This window comes from Ornithodoros turicata, chromosome 4, assembly GCF_037126465.1.
Source record: "Ornithodoros turicata isolate Travis chromosome 4, ASM3712646v1, whole genome shotgun sequence".
NCBI lineage: Eukaryota > Metazoa > Arthropoda > Arachnida > Ixodida > Argasidae > Ornithodoros > Ornithodoros turicata.
In genome coordinates this window covers 12,304,494-12,325,149 of record NC_088204.1, presented here as the reverse complement: position 1 = coordinate 12,325,149, position 20,656 = coordinate 12,304,494, and positions in this window count along the sequence as shown.

Sequence of the window (20,656 nt, the reverse complement as noted above, 5' to 3'; positions counted from 1 at the left end):
ACAATTCGGACAAAGGGAAGTATTGGTAACACCCCACCGATTTAAGCGATCACGCGTAGGTAGAACTCCCCAGGCCGCCTTCCACAAAAAGTCACAGACTTCGCGTGGGAAATTGTCGGGCCGGATATCACCCCACGATAGCCCCAGGTTTCTCAAGTTATCCGACCGGGGTTCATCCAAGACACATAGCAGTTCGCAGATACGGGATGCAGGGACCGATCGAGGATCGACCTGAGGGTCCTGAGCCTGTATGTCGCAAAAACGCTCTGCGATACGTCGATAAAACAGAGACGGGGAAGTGGCTTCAGGGTACCTATTCCCTAGTCCGCGAGGAACTAATGCTCTGCGAAAGTGGCCCATCCAGTACAACGCAAGCGCACGCGCTGAATGCTCAGTATCGTCAAGAACACGAAGGACAGCCCGAAGGGCCAGCAGTGTACAAAAAGTAGAAATGCACGGGAGGCTCCAGCCTCCCTGGGATCGCGGCTGTTGTAGGACCGCGCGTCTAACAAGAGCTGTTCTTCCTCCCCAAAAGAAGGAGAATATCACCGAAGAAACCCTAGTGCATACAGCACGGGGCGGTATAGCAACCCGGGAAACGAACCATAGCTTACTACATAGCACATTCTTGATTAGATACGCCCGCTCCTGAAAAGGTAGGTCAAACCTACTGGCTATCGAAACCTTGCGCTCAACGTCCTGAAGCAGGGAATCCCAGTTTTCTCGTGCCACGCCCCGTTGGTCAAACACTACCCCCAGGATTCGAAGGGATAAGCACTGTTCTATACCGCCTAAGAAGTTGCCACTAAAACCAGCAACTGGCAATGCTTTACTTTTTGTATTGTTAAGCCGAGCACCGGAAACACGCGAATACTCGCCAAAAATCTGAAGTGCTTCGCACAGGCTATCACTGTCCCTGAGAAAGAGTGTAATGTCATCTGCATACGCAGATACCACCACAGAACCACCGCAGGGGAGCGGAAACCCACGAATACGAGGGCAAGCAGCAAGCCTACGTAACAGCGGGTCTATGCACAACACGAACAGCATTGGGGATAACGGGCACCCCTGACGAACCCCACGTGTTATTGGAAACGGCTGCGCTATGTTGCTGTTAACGACGAGGTCGCTTGTCAAGCCTGAGTACAACGACCGAAGCAGCGAGATGAAGGCTACGGGAAAGCCAAACATACGCAGAACACCAAAAAGATAAAAATGCTCCACGCGGTCAAAGGCCTTGGCCTGATCAAACGAGACGACTGAACCAGGCTGGTGAGAGCTGTGGGCATATTCAATGGCATCTCGTGTCAATAGCAAGGACGAGAAGATAGTTCTGCCCAAAACTGAGCAGGTTTGAAGTGGAGATACGCTATTCTATGTAGTTATTCCAACAGGGATTTTTTTTTTTACTTCGTGTGAGCGCCATGAAGCAACTGTGAGCGGCGTACAGATGTGGACAGATGGTGAGAGGACAGCAGGAAGGAGTGGAGGAGAGGGAGTAGTATACGTCCTGGGCCGACTTCGGGGGGGGGGGAACTGTGCCGACATCCGTCCGGAAAACCGTCAGAAAACCTAGTGAAAACCACAGACAGCACCGCCGGTGGTGGGAATCGAGCCCACTACTTCCCAGTCTTTAACACGACCTCTGCAACCACCAACGCCCGGGACGCCTTAATCCGTTCGGCCATGCCGCTGGTAACAGGGAATTCTAAAGCCACTGTAAATAGGCAATAGGTGGTTACGGTTACTTTAGAATTTCGCGTTTATCTCTCTAGTTTCATAGAGAAATTACCGCATCGTCGTTAACTACCTGTCGCTGACTGCTCCCCAAGCAGCACAACATCTTGGCTCAAGGCTTGGTCCTGTATTGGCAATATCAGCCCAACATTGGACCAAGATTAGATTTGATTTTTGGACCGGATTTTGGTTCACTAAAGACTGTATTGCGAATATTGGACCAATATTGGCAATACCAACCCAATATCAGACCAAGATTGAACTTGGTTTTTGGAATGGATTTTGGTTCTTTGAAGACTGTATTGCCAATTTTGGTCCAATATTGGCAATACCAGCCTAATATTTGACCAAGATTGGATTTGGCTTTTAGATTGGATTTTGGATTTCTGAAGACTGTATTGCCAATATTGGACCAATATATGGCCAATATGTTGTGCTGCTTCGGTCCTCACCATGGAAGTCGCTCTCCTGAGAAAGGGCTATTGATTGCAGTTACTATAGTAACTCACTCAGTAAGTGATTTCTTGTAACCAGTTTCGTTTCCCAATAATGTTCTCCACAATGGTCAATATAAACATATTCCGCATGCGATGATCTTCCACTGGTAAGGAGAACTGCCATTAACGCCTTCCAACCTTCCAACTTTCACTCTTTCTTCCTTCCTAACCTATATCTAATCGAATCGAATCTAATGTACTTATCTAAGTTGGCCGTCCATGCGAAAACAATTAGTACGAGCAATTTTCCAAACACGATTTTGACAGCAGAACTAACTCATTTACTAGTGCACGGTTCCTCTCACACAAAATGAGCATCGCTCAGCAGGTTAGGGGACAGTGATGCAGTAATGACGTTATGAAGTTTGAAGGCGTGCTGTTCTTCAAAGCAGCGCGACAGCACGGGAAGTGATTTTCGCGTCCAAAAACACCAACAACTGATAGTGATGACGATGATATAAAGTTCGTATTTCGTCAGCATGCACAAATTTGCATGCCCTCTCGTAAGGCTGCCTCAGGAACGTGCTTGGCTTGGGAGGCGTATGATATCATATTCCTGTAACAAGGTGGCACTGGCGACAAAAGGAAAAGTAAGTTAGTCGAAGTAGTCGTAAAAGACGTATGCGGGCGGGCATTCTCATATTGCGTATAGTAGTTGTAGCTTCTTGCCTACTCCAATAAAGATGCACTATTATATTGTTTTACACTGCTCGTTGCAGAACAAACGAAAGCAAAAAACAAAACAAAAAAGAACAAGAAGTTAAACGGATAGCACTAATCTTCCGAAGTTCTGCGGTGGTGCATTATCTGCTTAGGGGTCCATGCCTATGGGAGGAGGCGGAGGGTTTTGAGCTAAGCTCCTAGCTTCCGAGCAAATGCGGTTGTCCGACATGAAGTTTCTTCACAAGTGGAATTGAGAAGTTTATTCCCGAAAGTTTTGCGCAAGCTGCTAAGACAACATATGGATTCTGAGCACAGGCTATGCGAAGGCTACCTTCACCGGGCTGGTTGCCAGTTTTTATGTTAATGGTTTATTGAGAAATACAGGATGTTTAGTTTTTATTTTCATTTTTTTTTTCATACGGATTTTTCGTTAAAATGCTATGAGAGGTTTTGTAGGTTGGTTCCTCGACCAAGCGCAACAACAACGACAACAACTTTATTTCGAGATGATGAATTGGGAGTTTCATCGCCAGGGCAGCGCTTTCTGAAGGCAGCACGTAGCTCTTAGATCACTAGCTTCCTAGAGTTCGTTACTTAAATTTTTAATTATAAATGTTTGAGAAAAAAAATAGTGGCGGTAATTATTTAAAACCACGCTATTATTTAAAAATTATGCCACAAGCAAGTACGTTGAAATATCCAGCGTCAAATACTGCTATGTAAATGAGCCGAAACCGAAACTAGCGCGTCCCGAGCGCGGGCTCGATCTCGTGCTTCGGAATGATGGAGCTGGCCCAAAGGAGCTGCCCGAGGCGAAGGCCCTGCTTGTCTGGTGTTTTCGTGCGCTCTTGAATTACCCGTAGTTTCGGTGTCGGCACATTTGCACAGCACAATTTGGAGATGGATGCATCAAGCTGTTCGTGCTCATTTATAATTGTGGAAGAAATTAGGTGTATTTAAATAATGACTCCTACCTCACACTTGCCCGAAAAGCTCAAATTAATACGACAAACAATTAATTTTAAGTTATTATTTATCGAGTGCTCGGATAGTATCTTCTTTGATCGTATAATATACGCCTCTAAAAACGGCGTCTCTGCTGCTCTACCCCTCTGTCCCCCACTGCTTTCTGCTGTCCTCTCTCCATCTGTCCACGTGTGTGCGCCGCTCATAGCCACAGTTGCTTCGCTGCGCTAACACGGAAATAAAGAAACTGCTGCTCTAACAGTTCTTTTTTCTTCTTTCCTTACAAAATTGTATCAAACAAAAATAAAGAACCTTCATACAAGGTACGTCACGAGAAGCAAAATTTTCCCAATTCCACGTGTACCCGTTTACGACATCGCCTGCTCAGGCGAAGTATTGTTTGAACAGCCAGCGCCAGTCGTAATGAGATTTCAAAATTAATTTCGTTAATTAATAAAAGAAGGTTTGTGGTGTAAATTAGAAAGTTAGGGAGTCCTCGAGGCCTGTAATTCGCAAAATGGAAGCCGCAGCGAGTTTCTATGGCGCAGTTTATGAAAGGGGCAAAAACGCAAGATTTGTATGTGGCCTCCATTTTTCTCTCGCCTTCGCTGTTTCACTCCTTCTCAGTCTGCTGGCTGTCGGTTTCTCAGCGCGAGGCGCACCGTACGCTTTTCACAGCTCGCGTCAGAACGCCATTCCGGCTTGCGGACCCTGGTGACGCTTAGTAGAAATAACGACGGAGAGTGTTTTGGTCGTCTATTTACAGTTGGAAGGTGTTATGAAGGTGCTGTTGTCTGCTAGGCGCCGTCAGGGTGGCGCTCTTCCCGCCTCGTAGGATGGAGCAGTGTTCAAGCTAACTTTGACGCGAGCCGTACCACCATACTGCCGAAAACAATGTCCTCGTCACGCTTCTTTGTACGTGTATTTCTTCGTTGTCTAGCCCTACATCGTAGATTGGGAACTTCGGGAACGACAACGAAGATTAGGCTTACTTTTGATTTCATTTCAATTGGCTGATGCAGCAATGTTTACACGGCGCCATTTCGGGCAGAAGCGACTTTATTGTGAGATGATGGAAGGGGAGTTTCATCGTCAGGGGTGATACACTACAACATTGATGGTGGTGATGCGGGGAATGAAATAATGAGCCCCTTTACAATAAGGATCCAAGTCCCATGGTATTGAGAAAGAGAGCTTTCGGGGCAAAGCGTTGGTAGGCTCGATATGACACACACACACACAGAGCTTGCGCCGTACGAGCACCACACGAAACTCATCCTGAGTAATCAGCGGTCACGTACGCCTAGTGACCGTCTGATCCTTCGATAAACGCATTTGGATACAGAACAAGCCCGTCGAAGCGCGCTGGTCTCTAGGGATCTCCGAGGGCTGAGCGAGAATACCACAAGATGAAGGGGCCTCTCGAAGCCCACTAGGCTCTAAGGACACCCACGGGCAGATCCAGAATGGCATAGAATGAGAGGTCTCCTTGAAGGCGCGCTAGGCTCTAGGGATCCCCAAGGCGGAGCGGGAATACTACCAAAAGGGTACCTGAAGCGTACCAGGCTCTATGGATCCCCAGGGTGGAGCGAGAATACCACGAACAGAAAGGGTCTTTAAAGCTCACTAGCATCCATGGATCCACAGGGCGGGGCGAGAATACAACGAAAAGGAAGGGACTAGGGAACACGAAGGGACAGACACAACACACACAACTTCGTGTTCCCTAGTCTCGGGGTTTTTCATTATGCATCATCTTCACCAGCTCGCTTGCTTCTTAGCCATTTTTTCATTGAAAAGGGAGAGATCATGGAGCGCATTAGGGGGGGGGGGGGTATATGTTTATTCACACAAAGGAGATGTCAGCCAGGCAAGTGCCGGCTTGCTACTCCTTAAAAAAAAAGAAAGAGAAAGAGGAAAAAACAGGTGCGGGAGAAGCCGCGATGGGAACGATGTGCTGCGGGCGGTGAGGCTTGCCGCCTGTGCTTCAGAGGGCGGTCATCATTTCTGTGGCCTTGAGGTACTCGAAGAGTGCCTTGGTAACATCCCGTTGCCCAGGGCGCGGGACAGGCCCGAGGAGTGTAGCGAGCGAGAGGGGGTGGTGGCCCAAGGCTTGGAGGCGTCGGGCGAGGGCGGCACGGGGCGCCGAGAACGTCGGGCACGTTAGCAGGAGGTGGGCTACGTCAGCGATGGCGCCGCAGGCATCGCAGTTTGCGTTGCCGCGTCTGCCCATCTTGTGCAGGAGTGACGGAGTGTAGGCGGAGTGGAGCGCATTAGGCTCAGTGAGTCCCCAGGGCGGAGCGATAATACTACAGGAAGGGAGAGCTCCTCGAAACGCTCCGGGTTGTAGGGATCCCCGGGGCGGAGTGAGTGTACCACAAAGGCCCATGAAGGGCATTTGTCTCTATGGACCCTTAGGACGGAGCGATGATGCCACAGGAAGGGAGAGTCCCCCGAAACCCACTAGGCTCTAAGGTCTTCAGGGGCGGAGCGAGAATACCACGGAAAGGAAGAGAACCTGAATCGCCACCATGCTCTATGGATCCCCATGGCGGAGCGAGTATACAACGCAAAGGTCAATGAAGCGTATTTTATGCTCACTGCATCCCCAGTACGGAGCGATGATACCACAGGAAGGGAGAGCTCCTCGAAACGCACTACGCTGTAGGGATTCCCGAGGCAGAGCGGGAATGCGCCCAAAAAATAAGGGCCCCATGAAGCACACTATGCTCTAGGGGTCCATAAGGGAGCAACGTGGGAGCGAGAGTCTGGCTGTAAGTCGTTCGCATGAAATTGGAGCTATCAACGAACGTCTATCCACTTGGCTGCACCGCAGGGTCTGACGTACACTCTAAGAAAAAAAGGCTGTGAAAAGGCAGTTACCACCTAGGTCAACATAGCGTCTGATAAAGGGTGTAAAATGGTGGCAAAAGCAATTATAATATATCCAAATTGCTACAAAAAAGCGTACGCCCCCCTCGCTCACCGAATCAGAAGCGGTAACCCTATCATTCGTAGGTGTAGAACTTTGCAACCTTTTAGGCACAACATATTCGACAACTATTACTTCCTAAAAGGTGTAACTACTCCACCCTTTTTTTCTGACAGTGTAGGAGGTTAAAACGAGCATGTTCTCGCTCGTAAAATCGCACTATATTGCATCATGACCGATTAGCTTTCACGTCAGGGAAGACACGAAGCCAGATAATCCTTCCAAGACGCATGTAAAACTTTCCGTGTTTGCGTGATGGAACATGAAGGCTTCTCGCGTGCCAGTCTGTAGAGACAACCTTTCTTGACAATGTGTCCTCCATGAGGCCCGCAGCACGCCAGCGGAGTGACCTCATCCGTAAATAATTGAAGAAGCTTCCTACGTCGTAAAGAACGGCCTCACAACAACCGCCGGAAATAGCCATCAATAATAATAAGTCACCTGTGCATAGCAGCCTACGGAGGCATTAATGTCATAGATTATATGTCAGGTACCCATACATCTGACAAATAAAGTTGAATGATGACGTAGATACGTGATTCTAAATAACAGTCTGAAGCCCTATTTGCACTTCATGCGATTTAAGTGACGCTTAAGGCCATGATTTTTTTAAATGGAATCCTAAAGAACGTACATTTTTGCATCCATAAAAAGCACTTTTCCAAAATCATCGACGCTTCCAAATGTTAAAAGCATTCCTTTAGTTTCCGAGCAGGTCATCAACAATGTGACGAGGACAACAGTCTTGTCGCCACTCTCATATCCATGTCATCATATGTCATAGCCCTTAGATATCCATCGGACGTACGAATCCGTTAGGACATTATTCGTACATACAGAGGATATTCGGTGTTGTTGGGGTAGTTGACGTAAGTAGTAAGGCGGAAGTGGTTCCGTCCAGAAATGCCCAGCTGTAATGTCGAGAATTTGTATAGGCATCAGTGTGACAGAACCTTCGCTGTAATTTATGGGGGTTGCCAAGTCGACTCGATGAAAAATGTGCCGGCATGATATAAGAAGAACTAGAAGTGTAAAGTTTGTACCAGAGAACGAGCCTATATATCTTACGGCTTACAGACATCAAAGGAATTTTGTACAGCGCCTTTACTTCATTTATGCTCACAGTAAGGCCATGTATATTGAAAATAAACCTACAGCATTATTTTAAACGTTCAAGCATGTTTATGACATATTTTTGGTGAACAACAACAACATATATATTCCGATGATGAAGTGGGGATGTTTTCCACTCTAGGAGTGGAACGCTACCCCATAGCTACGGGGTCTACTAATATGAGGGGTGACAATCATAAGTGATGACGATGAGAAATGACGGGAATGATCAGAGCGCCGATGGCGATGCTGAACGTGATCGTGAAGGTGGGAATGTCCGAGACCGCTGCTGGGGTCATAATGAGTCCTTTAGGCTTGTCGCCTCAAAGAAGCCAACCACATGACGTAAGGCCGCCCCTGAGTGGCCCGCGGTCTCCCAAGGGCCGAGGACGGTCGACAAGTTGAAGGGGCGGCAGCCAAGAGTGGCAAGCTGTGACTGCAGTGTACGCCTCTCGTTGATATAGGTTCGGCAGCGGAGGAGTATGAGTATTTTGGTGAGGTTCCCAAACAACTGAAGCAAACTCGAGTTTGGAGCGTACACTCTAAAAACACAACTTCAACGCATAGCACGCTGTGAGCCAACCATTGCCACGAATGATAGGGTTATCACTTCTGATTCGAGAAGAGAGAGGGGCGTACGCCTTTTTGTGGCAGTTTGGATGTATGGTAATTGCCACAAATCCAATCTCTTGCCACCCATCTCTCTTCGAAGCGATATATGGAAATTCTATGGTAATGGATATATGGTAATTGCCACAAATCCAATCTCTTGCCACCCATCTCTCTTCGAAGCGATAACCCTATCATTATTGGCAATGGTTGGCGCACAGCGTGCTATGCGGTGAAGTTCTGTTTTTAGAGTGTACAACGGAATTAAATGACAAAAGTTTAACATCATACGATGCCAGGTATAACGTACGTTTGAAGAAGCCTCACGTACGGGATGCTTTGCAGCAGAGCTGGTCTATATATGAAATTTCCAAGATAAATCATCTAACATATAAACGCCCAAGTATTTGTACAAATACTTGGGTGTTTATATATTAGATGATTTATCTTGGAAATTTCATATATAGACCATCTAATATATAAACACCCAAGTATTTGTACAAATAGTTGGGTGTTTATATATAGGATGATTTATCTTGGAAATTGCGCTGTACAGTCCCTCCACCTATACAATGCGACGCACGGACCGCGCTGTAAGCATGCAAGAAGATCAAGCTCAGCTTATCGCGTCTGTTTTCCGTAGTGACGTAAGCCCTGGTCTCATCGCAACGCCCTTGGATGAGAGAACAACCAGCTCCCTCTTTGATCCAGTACACTATACGTCATTACAGCAGCTTCTAGAACCATTAAACATCGTAAAACGACAACCCCACAGTAGGGATCTAACTGCTCACAGCGCAGCTTACGATAACCCTTCCCTGTCAGGAACAGCCTGACTAGTGATACGCGAGCGTAATCCATCTAAGCCACATTGCGTAACATTGAGCACCGACACCACCTCCCAGCTCAAGCGCTCATAATCAGAACGGGAACACGACAAATCGAAAAGAAAAAAAAAAAACGTTTCCTAAGTAAGATCAACAGTGGCCTGTAACGCCAACGACAAATGTCAACAATGAAGAGCAACAAGGGAGAACAAACCTGGAACGGTTCAGTCGGGCAGGTGGCATATCCGGGCAGCTCCAATATTGGTACGCCTGCTATGTCCCACAGGGACCTGAGGAAGGAGAACAGCAAGATAGCTTACCGCGAGAGTATAGCTTAATTCCATCCACTGCTTACAAAACGGTACATGTACATGTGCACAGCACAGTGAAGGGAAGCATTCTAGAGGTAGGCTCTACGAAGTGGCAGACATAAAGGTCTTAACCAGGGAAGGGTAAAGGACGTATTTTCGTTACCGTTTCCATTGTCGTTACTGCTGTATTTTCGTTTCCGTTATCCGTTTCTGACACCAGCTTTTCAATTTCGTTTTCGTTACGTTTCCGTTACTATTTCCGGTAATGGAGCCTCGGCTGTTACAGAGCTGCGGGAGGACAGTCCGTCCGGCTCTGTCAGCACCCTGCTTTGCCCAAGTGCTGCTTCGGTGTCACGCGTACACACCACACAATTACTTGTTGTACGTAAAATTACTTTTGCGTAGTTGGCATGCTCACGTCTTGCAAGATTTTTTTTTAAAGAAATGTAGAAACATGTCTTCAGTCTTCAGTCAGTCTTCTGTCTTGAGTCACTCTGAGTCCTGCAACCCAAGATGGGCGTAACCTTCATTCGATGTCGCATTCATAGGCGAACGATCTCAGTAGTAAACAATACTGCTAGCCACGATGAAATGAAAAAAAAAGTAAAAAAAATCGTAGGCTGTCGTCCTCGTGCTACGGTGGAGTAGAGTGCGTGGAGTCTATATTGTGTGACTCTCATGTGTTGATGTCATGGAGCTATGAGGACTGGGACGAGCAGGTAAGCGAGGGATGCACCCTCGAGATCCAATATTGCGCTTTATTTCCATGCTCTCGTGTAGTATTTAGAGCGTTGCAGAGAATGGAGTCATAAAAATACTAAAATAAAATGAAGACGCACTCAAATTGCATCGCACAACAGGAATATAGCCATTGCGAGAATTCAATACCGGATGATAATTTTCGTTTCCGTTTCTGTTTCCGGTAATGGCGGACCGCCCTATTGAAAAAGTCTACAGAAAATCTCACAAAATATCTCTTGTGTTATTCTAAGAGATTTTATGTGCGATAATTGGACATTCTCACAGAATTTCTCACAAAGCAATCTCTCAGAATTGCCCCCTTCCCCAGTTTCTTACAGAAATCTTACATGATTTCCTTTAGACTTCTTGCCAGGAGAAACCAGGAGAATAAGAGCCACAGAATCTATCACGGGTGCTTTCCATTCTTTGAGATCACTTGGGAAGCTTCCAATACGAAACACAAATGAATCAAGCCATCGCTAGATATCACACAAATAATAAACCAAGGAACTTGATTCAGTTCTTATGTACTTTTGAAATGGCATCTTCGCGCCATCCACGCACACTGCCGTAAAAGCGTTCAATGCATTGTACACATACTTGAAATCTCTAATGCGACGACCAAAAAATGTATTCATGTGACTATGCCAAGTTCATGTTTTGCACCTTGGGAAGGCGTTGGATTTCTTAGGTAAAAGCACCATCCAACTTCCTCGAGACGAGAATGGGTTACGACCACGAACTCGCATCCAATGCGTGCTTGCCGCTTCTTCCGAGGTTAACCTAGAAGAAAAAGCATTTCAAAAAGCACGGTTACAACAACATGTGTGTGCGTGAGAGAGAGGCATAGAAATATGTAACATACCGTTTGCCCAAAGCACGTTTGCTATAACGATCTCACAGCATTCTACCTTCCGACCCACAGAATACCTGTAAACAGTGGTAAAGACTCATAAAGAATGGGAATACACAGCACCGACGATTATATACGACACGCACACATGCTACATACCTCAAATGCGACGAAAATCCTTAATGTCATGCAGTATTTGCTTGAGATGCATAGCTCATGTCTGCATAGCTGCGTCCATGCGCTTCCTCGTTTCAAAGCAGACTAACTAGCTTGCTGGCGGTTGGAACAAACGCCTCCACTAATGTACGATGGAATATCATAATGGGTTATAAAATTGATAGTTTCACTAGGAACGACAAAACGGAGCAACCATGGCACTTCTACCTAACAGGGATTATTCACAAACATACGAAATCGCACGAACTACTCTCCAACACGGACGACATATCACTCTCTGCGGTCCGTCATTTCTTGCTTCATGTTCATCCGACAGGGAAATATCCTTCAAAATTTCTCTTAAGACTGAAGCGAGGTTCGTGAGAAAGTCAGTCCTGTATGAATTGTTTTCTCATAGAAATCGCAAGGCCAGACCCTGAATTATCCCACAGGATATTTTCTCATTTTGGATATTTTCTGTGAGAATATGTATACGAACCTGTATCCTCTGTAGGAAATTCTGAGAGATGAAGTCGCCTCTGTAAGAAATTCTGAGAGAATGCTATGTTTCTATGATATTTTCTGTAGTGTTTTTCAACAGGGCGTGGTATGCGCTTCCGTTCCCGTCATCGTTACCATCTCCAATTTCGGTAATATACCGTTTCTGTTTCCGTTACCATTACCGTTACCCTTGCCTGGTCTTAACAGTCAACTTAGATAATGTGTAAATAAACAGACTCAGGATTAACATGGTACTAAAAGGACACGAGAAATAAATTTTCAATATAGGGGAGTGCAGTCCTGATAAGTACGTACACAAGATAGACATCATCATACACAACCAACTACACCGTACTTGTGGTAGCCTTGCGTGGAAAAACGAATTTCTCATGGCAACAGATGGAGTGAAGGAGTACCGACGCAATGATCAACCTTATATTCTGGTAAAGGCCCTGTAAACTTCCCCGGTAGTTTGTACCGTATGTGGCCTACAAGTACGGGGCGTATACTGGACGAACTCTAAGCATTTGTTGTGCTATATTCGTGTGCGCGTTATGCTGAGTCGTCAAATCATATATCAACCCACTGAATTGGGGTACTGTCCCACAGCCTCAGTGGAGAGTCACCCAACGACATCATCACCCTTCATTTATTTGTTGTTGTTCTCGTTCTAGCAATATATACTTTGCCGCAATTTCCAATGTTCGCAAGGCCATATAAGCTTCTTTGTCAGAACACTAGTTTGAACCTGCGATACCGAAAAGATCATTGTCGCATCTTACACAATGGGAGCTTCCGAAGTGGAACATCGGCGTGAGCAAAGCGCCCTTTCATCATCTTGTAAATCACCTATACGGATTGGTTTCATACACAGGAGAGGCACCTTTCGGCCAATCGCATCTTCACGGCTTAACGAACCGGATCGCGCCGGAATAAATAAGTCCGTAAATTGGATGTGGAGGATGTGGAGGAGGGTTTCATTCCCGTGTTTGCCTAAAATGATTGGATACCGTATTTATTCCTCTATATCTGCCTGGTCTATCTCACCCGCGTTAGGAGATCGGGCCAATCTTAGCTCGCGTATATAGGGCTGCATGTTCGTGAACTCATTCAAGCTTTGCTACCGACAAAACCCCTTTGCCTGCCCGTCTGACCTTTCCCCCTTTCTTTATCTCTAATAAACGTATCCCCCCCCCCCCCAGTTTGCCTGACTAACTGCAAATTCTTCCGGTAAATTATTAGTGCATAAGAGGATGAATTGACAACGACAACAACAACCTTGTCTTGGTGGTAATGAGAGGGGCGGTGTTTAAAAGCATGAACACCCTCGAGAAGAATGCATTAAAAATAGCTAACCAGGTACTTCGATATTTGTACATTCTATAAAATACCTGCTGTGGACGCGCTCCTGCAAATAATACTGAAGTATTCCCATACATTAACTTTTTTTTCATGTTAGGGCCGCGAAGCAACTGCAGGTATGTGGGTTCACAACTATGGGTTGACCGGCGTCCTGTGCAGACTTCAGGGGCTACTGTGCCGACATTCGCCTGGGATACCTGGAGGAAAACCCAAGGAAAACTTTTGACATTAACTTTACTGAATGGCCGTACTTTTTCTCCCTTTTTTGTTGTTTGCAAATTGCACGCAGTGTTGTCAAACTGAAAACACCGAACATGTCCTAAGTGATTGTCGAAGTATTATCATGGGTGGCTTATAACACCATGCTGCAACTACAGCAAAGTTAACTGGCCTTGCGTTCGCGCTTCTCCTCCATCCCTCCCTCCTTCCCACTCTCCTCTCCTCTGAACAACTCAGGGAGGCTAATCCCTCATCTACCCAATGGCCAACGTTACTCTCCCCCTCCCCCCTCTCCGCCAAAATTATATTTTCACCACCAAAACACTGTAAGCGCTCTCTTGTTCTTGCTTCTTCCTATGCGGGCGCACTCATGCTCAAAAGACCAACACACGCGCACATATAATATATATATATATATAATTGATTCAGTTTACTAAGCCCGCTAATCGACTTTGGTTTATTTTTCTTCTCGTGCGTTTCGTCCAAGGTACATCATTGGCTGGACAAAAACTAACTTCGTCGAGGCCGAGGTCTCGTTAAGGAAGAGAACGTTGCGCAAACCTAACGCTGTCCCAAAAAGTGAAAAAAAAAAAAAAAACAGAGAGAAAGAAGCAGAAGGATGATACAAAAAGTATACTAATGCGAGACTTCGTTAAAAAAAAAAAAACACATACTGTATTGACTAACTCAGTTGACTCGCCGCGCACTTCCTGCACTCTATTCATTCCGGAAGACGTCATCCTGATGACGCAGCAAGCACCGACAGTGCGGGTCGCTCATAGTGTCCTTAAAGAGGCACTGAAATGCAAAAACAACTTGTACCCTGGTGAAGGTTTTTTGTTTCAATAAACACTGAAGAAAAGTAACAGCACCCGACGGGCTTCGCCAGTCCCCCTCCCCGCTTAGCTGCGTGATATGCGCCCTTCCTCTGTTATGGTCGCACGGACAAAACACAGTTAATCACATAGTACCTTGATATCACATGCTTTCCACGTTTCCTTCAGCACTCCCCGTTGCGAAGTGAGCTGAAGAACACGTAATTAATTGGTGGGTAAGGGAGTGGAAGAGCGCCCTTTCGGCGCTTCACCGCGACCAGCCGCGACGACAATATGTAAACCAAAACCAATTAATTACTGCAAACAATCACCCGCTTCGCTAGCGGATTTTCCTCTAAAAGGCGTCCACTGAAGGTCCCAAAAGGGGTAGTGCCCATTTTAATGCCAACGGCCTGCTTCAGAAGTTATGTTTTTCACGAAACTCATTTGGATTTATATTTAAATAATGAGCACCTCCCGCTCATTCACACGGTGCATCGCTTGTAAGTAGTATTGGACAGATACTTGTAAAAAGAAAGTTCTTCGATTGGTGCACCCGTTCCCGTATTATTTAGCCCGGGGGTTTAACAGAGACACCCCGTATAGTACATATGTATACCTAGCGGTCTCTTAGAAGGTTGTTTGCATAACTTATGTTTTCGTAATAAACATTATATTGTATACTTGCTGAATTGCATGACATATCAACGGTCATTGTTGTCTGCAGATCGAACACGGATAGCGCTAGCGCGGATGTGGGACGATGCGGGTCGTACGAATTGGATGCGGATGACAAAAGCTCATCTCGCAAGGAGAATTGAGAAAGTACGTGTGTGGTATAATACACGTATTTTCTCAATGTACAATTTGATTTCCTTTCTTTCTTTCTTTTCACCGTTTTCTGTATACGTAACATAAAAGGCTTGCCATTTCACATAGTGGCAGTCACAAAGAGAAAGAAGTAAAATTTCTTGTGCGCTACGCTTTCCGATTCTTCGAGCAGGAGTCCAGAAACTTCGCTTGAACTATTTCACACATGAGATCTTCTCATTTCCGCAGGCTATTTCAGAGAAAAGTATCATACACTGTCGGTTTTTGTCCTATATGGTACACGCTGGAATCTGTGGTATGGACTGATATGAATTGATCAACAAAGAAAAGAGAAGCAGGAATAAAGGGTCTCCAAAGACGTCGTGCTTTCTTGTATGAAGAAGGCGGACGTCAGGAATTCGCTTGTCTCGGGTGAGTGTGTTGGGGGGAGAAGAGCCGTAGGAGGACGCTTCGAGATCGATGCAGGCCCTTGTTTGTATTTTGTCGTCCGGAAGAGAGGCGCTGTCTGATAGGTTCGTAACTGCTAAGCCTGTTTGTCTGGTTAGTCTCGTCTGTTAGGTTGTTAGACTAGTCTGTTAGTTTGTTAGTCTCGTTGAAGTATAGTTCTCGCGCATGCTCGGCGGCGCTGTTCGGTACAGTGGGTCCAGAATAAGTGCAATGTAGTTAAATAAACCGCCGTCTGCATCGTTCGTATACGTAAATATGAAATGTACTTATATATCTACATATCCCTAGGGCCAAGTGGCATTACATATTCGATTTCGGGTTACCTCACGTGCAGCTATAGAGCTCTCAGGCTTCTTTTTGTGCACATATCGATGTTATACCCGCTACCAAAACGAAGTAACAAAATACCGCTACCCGCTGCTCCACAAAAAAAGTAGCACAATACTAACGTCGCTACAAATTTGGAAAATGTAACGCGATATCGCTACCAAATACAAGTAGCGTAAATACTATGTCGCTACTTTTCCGCTACCGTACCCTTCTCTAGGCAACACCTTACCGTAGGCCTCTCGTTGTTGAGTGTGTCTAAAGACGGCGCAATATTTACGTTCCCTCAGAGAGTCATCATACAGTACAAGATATACCAAGCTACTCACAGCCAATGTATATTATTTCATATTTATCTTGACCTTGAGATGATGCGCATTTAACGCATAATTTAAAGCATATAACTCATATGTGCATTTAATAATTGTCCCGTCAGAATGTTTGAGACACAGTACTATCTTTCTGCAATAACAGTATTTTAATCAAGAAATCCACGAATCCCAACCTCAAACTGTTCATTTTCCGTCTGCTTAGTGCTCACTGTCTTCCCTGTGGTCAAGTGGCGCAATCGCCATTCATAAGCGACCAGTCATCGAGTCATCAATAACTGGATACCAGGTGGTAAAAAGGTCGAACGAGTGGTGATGCATAATGTAAAACCCCGAGACTAGGAATGTGATATTTTCATCCATTCCGTTTCAAAGTGTATAGATTTGTGTAGTTTCCCTTCCTTTTCTGAATAACGCGTCCTGGAGTGGCCAGTCCCGAGTGGCTCGGGACTAACATCTCCATTTTTTTACAAATCAATCAATCAATCAATCAAACAAGTGGCATAATACGTAAACAACGAGAATCAGCCGAGGCAGGCTACAAACATGGACATTTCGTTGTTTGAATGGTATAATCTTGGCTGGTGCTTTCGCCAGGGCGAACGCCTCCAAGAAGAATAGACAGCCCTCAGAGTGCAATTAGTATACTGCATCAAGGCTTAGTTAGGTCCCGCAGAAATTAGGCGCATATAGTGTAGCGCCGCTATGTACAACACTAGTACAGTACTGGACGAAAGTTTACGGAACACACTCCGGCACATTCGGGTGGTGGTGGTGGTGGTGGTGGCGTAAACCGTCTTGCCGTTGTTGGCCTCACGAATGTGGGCTGCGTCACGACTGTAGCCAGGATGAGATGAGATGATGTGATAACAGATGAAGGAATGATGACGGCCGAAAGTTACGATCTAAGGCAGTCACTGCCAGAGTTGATGAGAAGTCCGAGCAGGACTCATAGCCTTTGAGCGAGGCCCGATTCCTGGAGAAAGCAGACGAGGCTGCGAGTTTTAAAGTATCTTTCCGTGAAAGCGCCTCTGGGATGTAAGACATCACCCACCGTACATTTCCTGCAATGACCAAGGTATTTCTCCCGCACCGCAGCATATGCGCCGCAATGCAGTAGGATATGTTCGATAGTTTCAATTTGCTGACAATGTATGCAGTTTGCGTTGTCTAGAGAGCCAATCTTGAATAATTGTGATTTAGTGAAAGCGCTTCTTGTTCGCAACCTGAAGAGCAGGGTTTGTGCACTGCGGGAAAGTCCTTTCCCGCAGTGAAAGGACTCGCCGTTATCGGCCTCACGCAACGGCGTGACAACGTGTGACGTGACGGCGCAACACGTGGGCAACGTCACGACTGTAGCCAGGATGAGATGAGATGATGTGATAACACCCTGGGGAAGGAATGCGCCGGTGCGTGTTCCGTAAAATTTTTGTCCCAGCACTGTACATGTGTATGCGAACAGGACATAAAGCTAAAATGGCAGAGACGGAAACTGCCCTGTTTGAAGCAAGGTGGCGCCCTGCATCACCGATCTGTACAAACAGAGCGGATGAAGTGCGACGATCCCAAAAGTTCGTGGACTGGTACGCAATGATTTGCGGAGTAAGCACATGTGTGCTTTGTGCTCGATTATCTGGAGGAAGGCGCCCCCTGTCGAGGACAACGAAAAGAAAAACCTCACAGGGAGCCATTTCACGGCCAAGTGATTTCCTGGAAGCAGGGAGCAAACATGCGGGAAAGTTCGACTAACGGTGAATGAGGGTGATAAGCTCGGAACTGCATTTCTTTCCTTTTCTTTTTTCTTTTTTTGTGGTTTTGGAGAGCGAATTTTCGGTAGTGATCAGCGAAAAGAGTCGAGCTCCTTCTCCTATAAAAGTTGACGGAACAAAATGCAGAAAGATGATGTCATTAACGGGGTGACACTTTGATATTTGCGGTTCATTACACCGTGCGCGCATTTTATTCTGAGAGAGTATACGGGAAAAAAATTGCGGCAGAAATCGCTGTGCAGATTGTTATTGAGATGCGATAGCATTTAAGAGCTCACTGCGGGCATTCACCGACGGCCTCTGAGGACTGAAGTATAGCTGACGTACTTGGCCACCACTAGCTTGTCTACGCTTCTGATAAACGCACAATCTATAACACTTTCCGGGGTTGAGGTAAAGTCCGCGAACCAGTTATCCTGGGGATCCTGAATGCTCGTATTGAAGTATCACATGACAATCCCATCTCATCGTCATCATTTATTATTGTTGCTGCAGCACATGACAATCATGGGTATGTTGTGTTCCTTCAAGCTTTCTACGAAGGTGTTGCTTGCAGAGTAACTCAAGAGTTTTACTTTAGGGAACTTCTTGATCTTGCCTTTAATGGGTTCCGGCGTAGTGTATATACAAGCACGGTGATGGTGGGAGCCTCCAGGTATAGACCACACTCAGACAGCACAACCTGCGGTAGGATTCGAACCCACCACCTCCTAATGTCCCGCACGACCTTGGCTACCACCAACGGGCGGACGGCTTCTACCGACCCGGCCATGCCCTTGTCAATGTCACCCAGTGTCTGCAGAGCATGTCTCGATCACGTGATGTCCTCCACGTCGTCTGGCAACACGAAGGCCGCGGAGTTACAGCGTAGGCGGTGTGCTGCGGAGCATTCGCACAAGTATACAGTTCGCAGATGTGCACTCTTAAAAATGATGATGGTGGTGGTGCTGGTGGTGGTGATGGTGAAAGGGCTCGCCGTTGTCGGCCTCACAGATGTGGACAACGTCACGACTGACGCCCTGGGGGAATGTGCGTCCTGTGCCGACTTCTAAGGGAACTGTGCCGACATATGTCTGAAAGCGTCTGAATGAAACCCAGGAAAAACCCCAGACCGCACAGCCGACACCGGGATCGAACCCGGGTACCTCCCAGTCTCCACGTGAGGTACGTGAGGAGAATCTGCACGCACTCTTAAAAATGAACTTCACCGCATAGCACGCTCTTAGCCAACCATCATCTCGAATGATATCGTTATCTGCCCTGATTTGGGAGGCGTACGCCTTTTTGTGACACTTATGCCGTTCATCATTGTCACAAAAAAAGCGTACGCCTCCCGTTTTTGAGCTTAGGAGAGCTCGTCACAAGCCTGGTCGTCACAGGCCAACTGGTCATAGGTGAACTCGTCAAGGAGGCCAACTCGTCACAGGGCATCTCGTGCGAGGAACTGCCGTCACGCCGGAATAATCGTCACAGTGAATCTGCCTCCTGCTCACCGCGCCGTACTCCCCAACGTGTGAAATACGTAAAAGGCTCTCCTGACTTAACCTTCGTCAGTCTCAACTTTTGTCCGCGCCCCAGCAACGGAGCCCCACGTTGAGTTTTCCTCACTTCCATGCTCTCCGTGCCCTTAGCAAAGACGTGAAATTTGTACGGTCACGGTGTTCGGAATCCGGGTTCGCGGAAGTGCGCGTCGGGCACTGGACTAATCCCTTTGGTAAAACACGGTGAAACGCATTCCCTTTGGAACGGGGTCTCCCTTTGGAACGGGGTCACCCTTGTAACCAGTGTTCCGGTGACGAATCGCTCCCCTTGACAAGTGTTCCGGTGACAAAAGGACTTCGTACACTCTTAAAAATGAACTCCACCACATAGCACGCTCCTAGCCAACCATCATCCCGAATGACAACGTTCTCGCCCCCGATTTGCTGAAAACGGGAGGAGGAGCCTATTTTGTGCGCATTATGCACGGCACAAAATAGGCTCCTCCTCCCGTTTTCAACAAATCAGAGGCGAGAACGTTGTCATTCGGGATGATGGTTGGCTAGGAGCGTGCTATGTGGTGAAGTTCATTTTTAAGAGTGTACCAGAGGGCCCGTGTGACCAATTATCCTGTGACGACTGACGAGTGAGATTTTGACGAGTGGACCGGTTCCCCCGTTTTCAACAAATCAGGTCAGATAATGATATCATTCGAGATGATGGTTGGGTGGGATGGTTGGGTGATGGTGGGTTGGGTGGGCAAAAGTTCATTTTTAAAGTGTGCGCAGGTGCGGCTGAGCTCACGCCTTATCAGATGATTGTTATCGTGAGTTCCGTGGCCCGAAATGCCGAGCTATGCTTCCACGACGTTCGATATGCCTGCACCCAACACCTCTTTCTGTCCCTTTCTTCATAAAGGTAGATCGAAACACAATAATATCCAGTTGTTACAAAGCACCCCTGCTTTCGACAGAGATTTACGCGTGTCACACCATTCCCAAAATCAACATGGCATCCTGTCCATAAGTAATATGGTAATTTATAACGGCGACCCAAATTCACGCAGCACCGTTTTTCTTTTTTCTTTTTTTTCTTCTGTCTGCTCTGTCTAG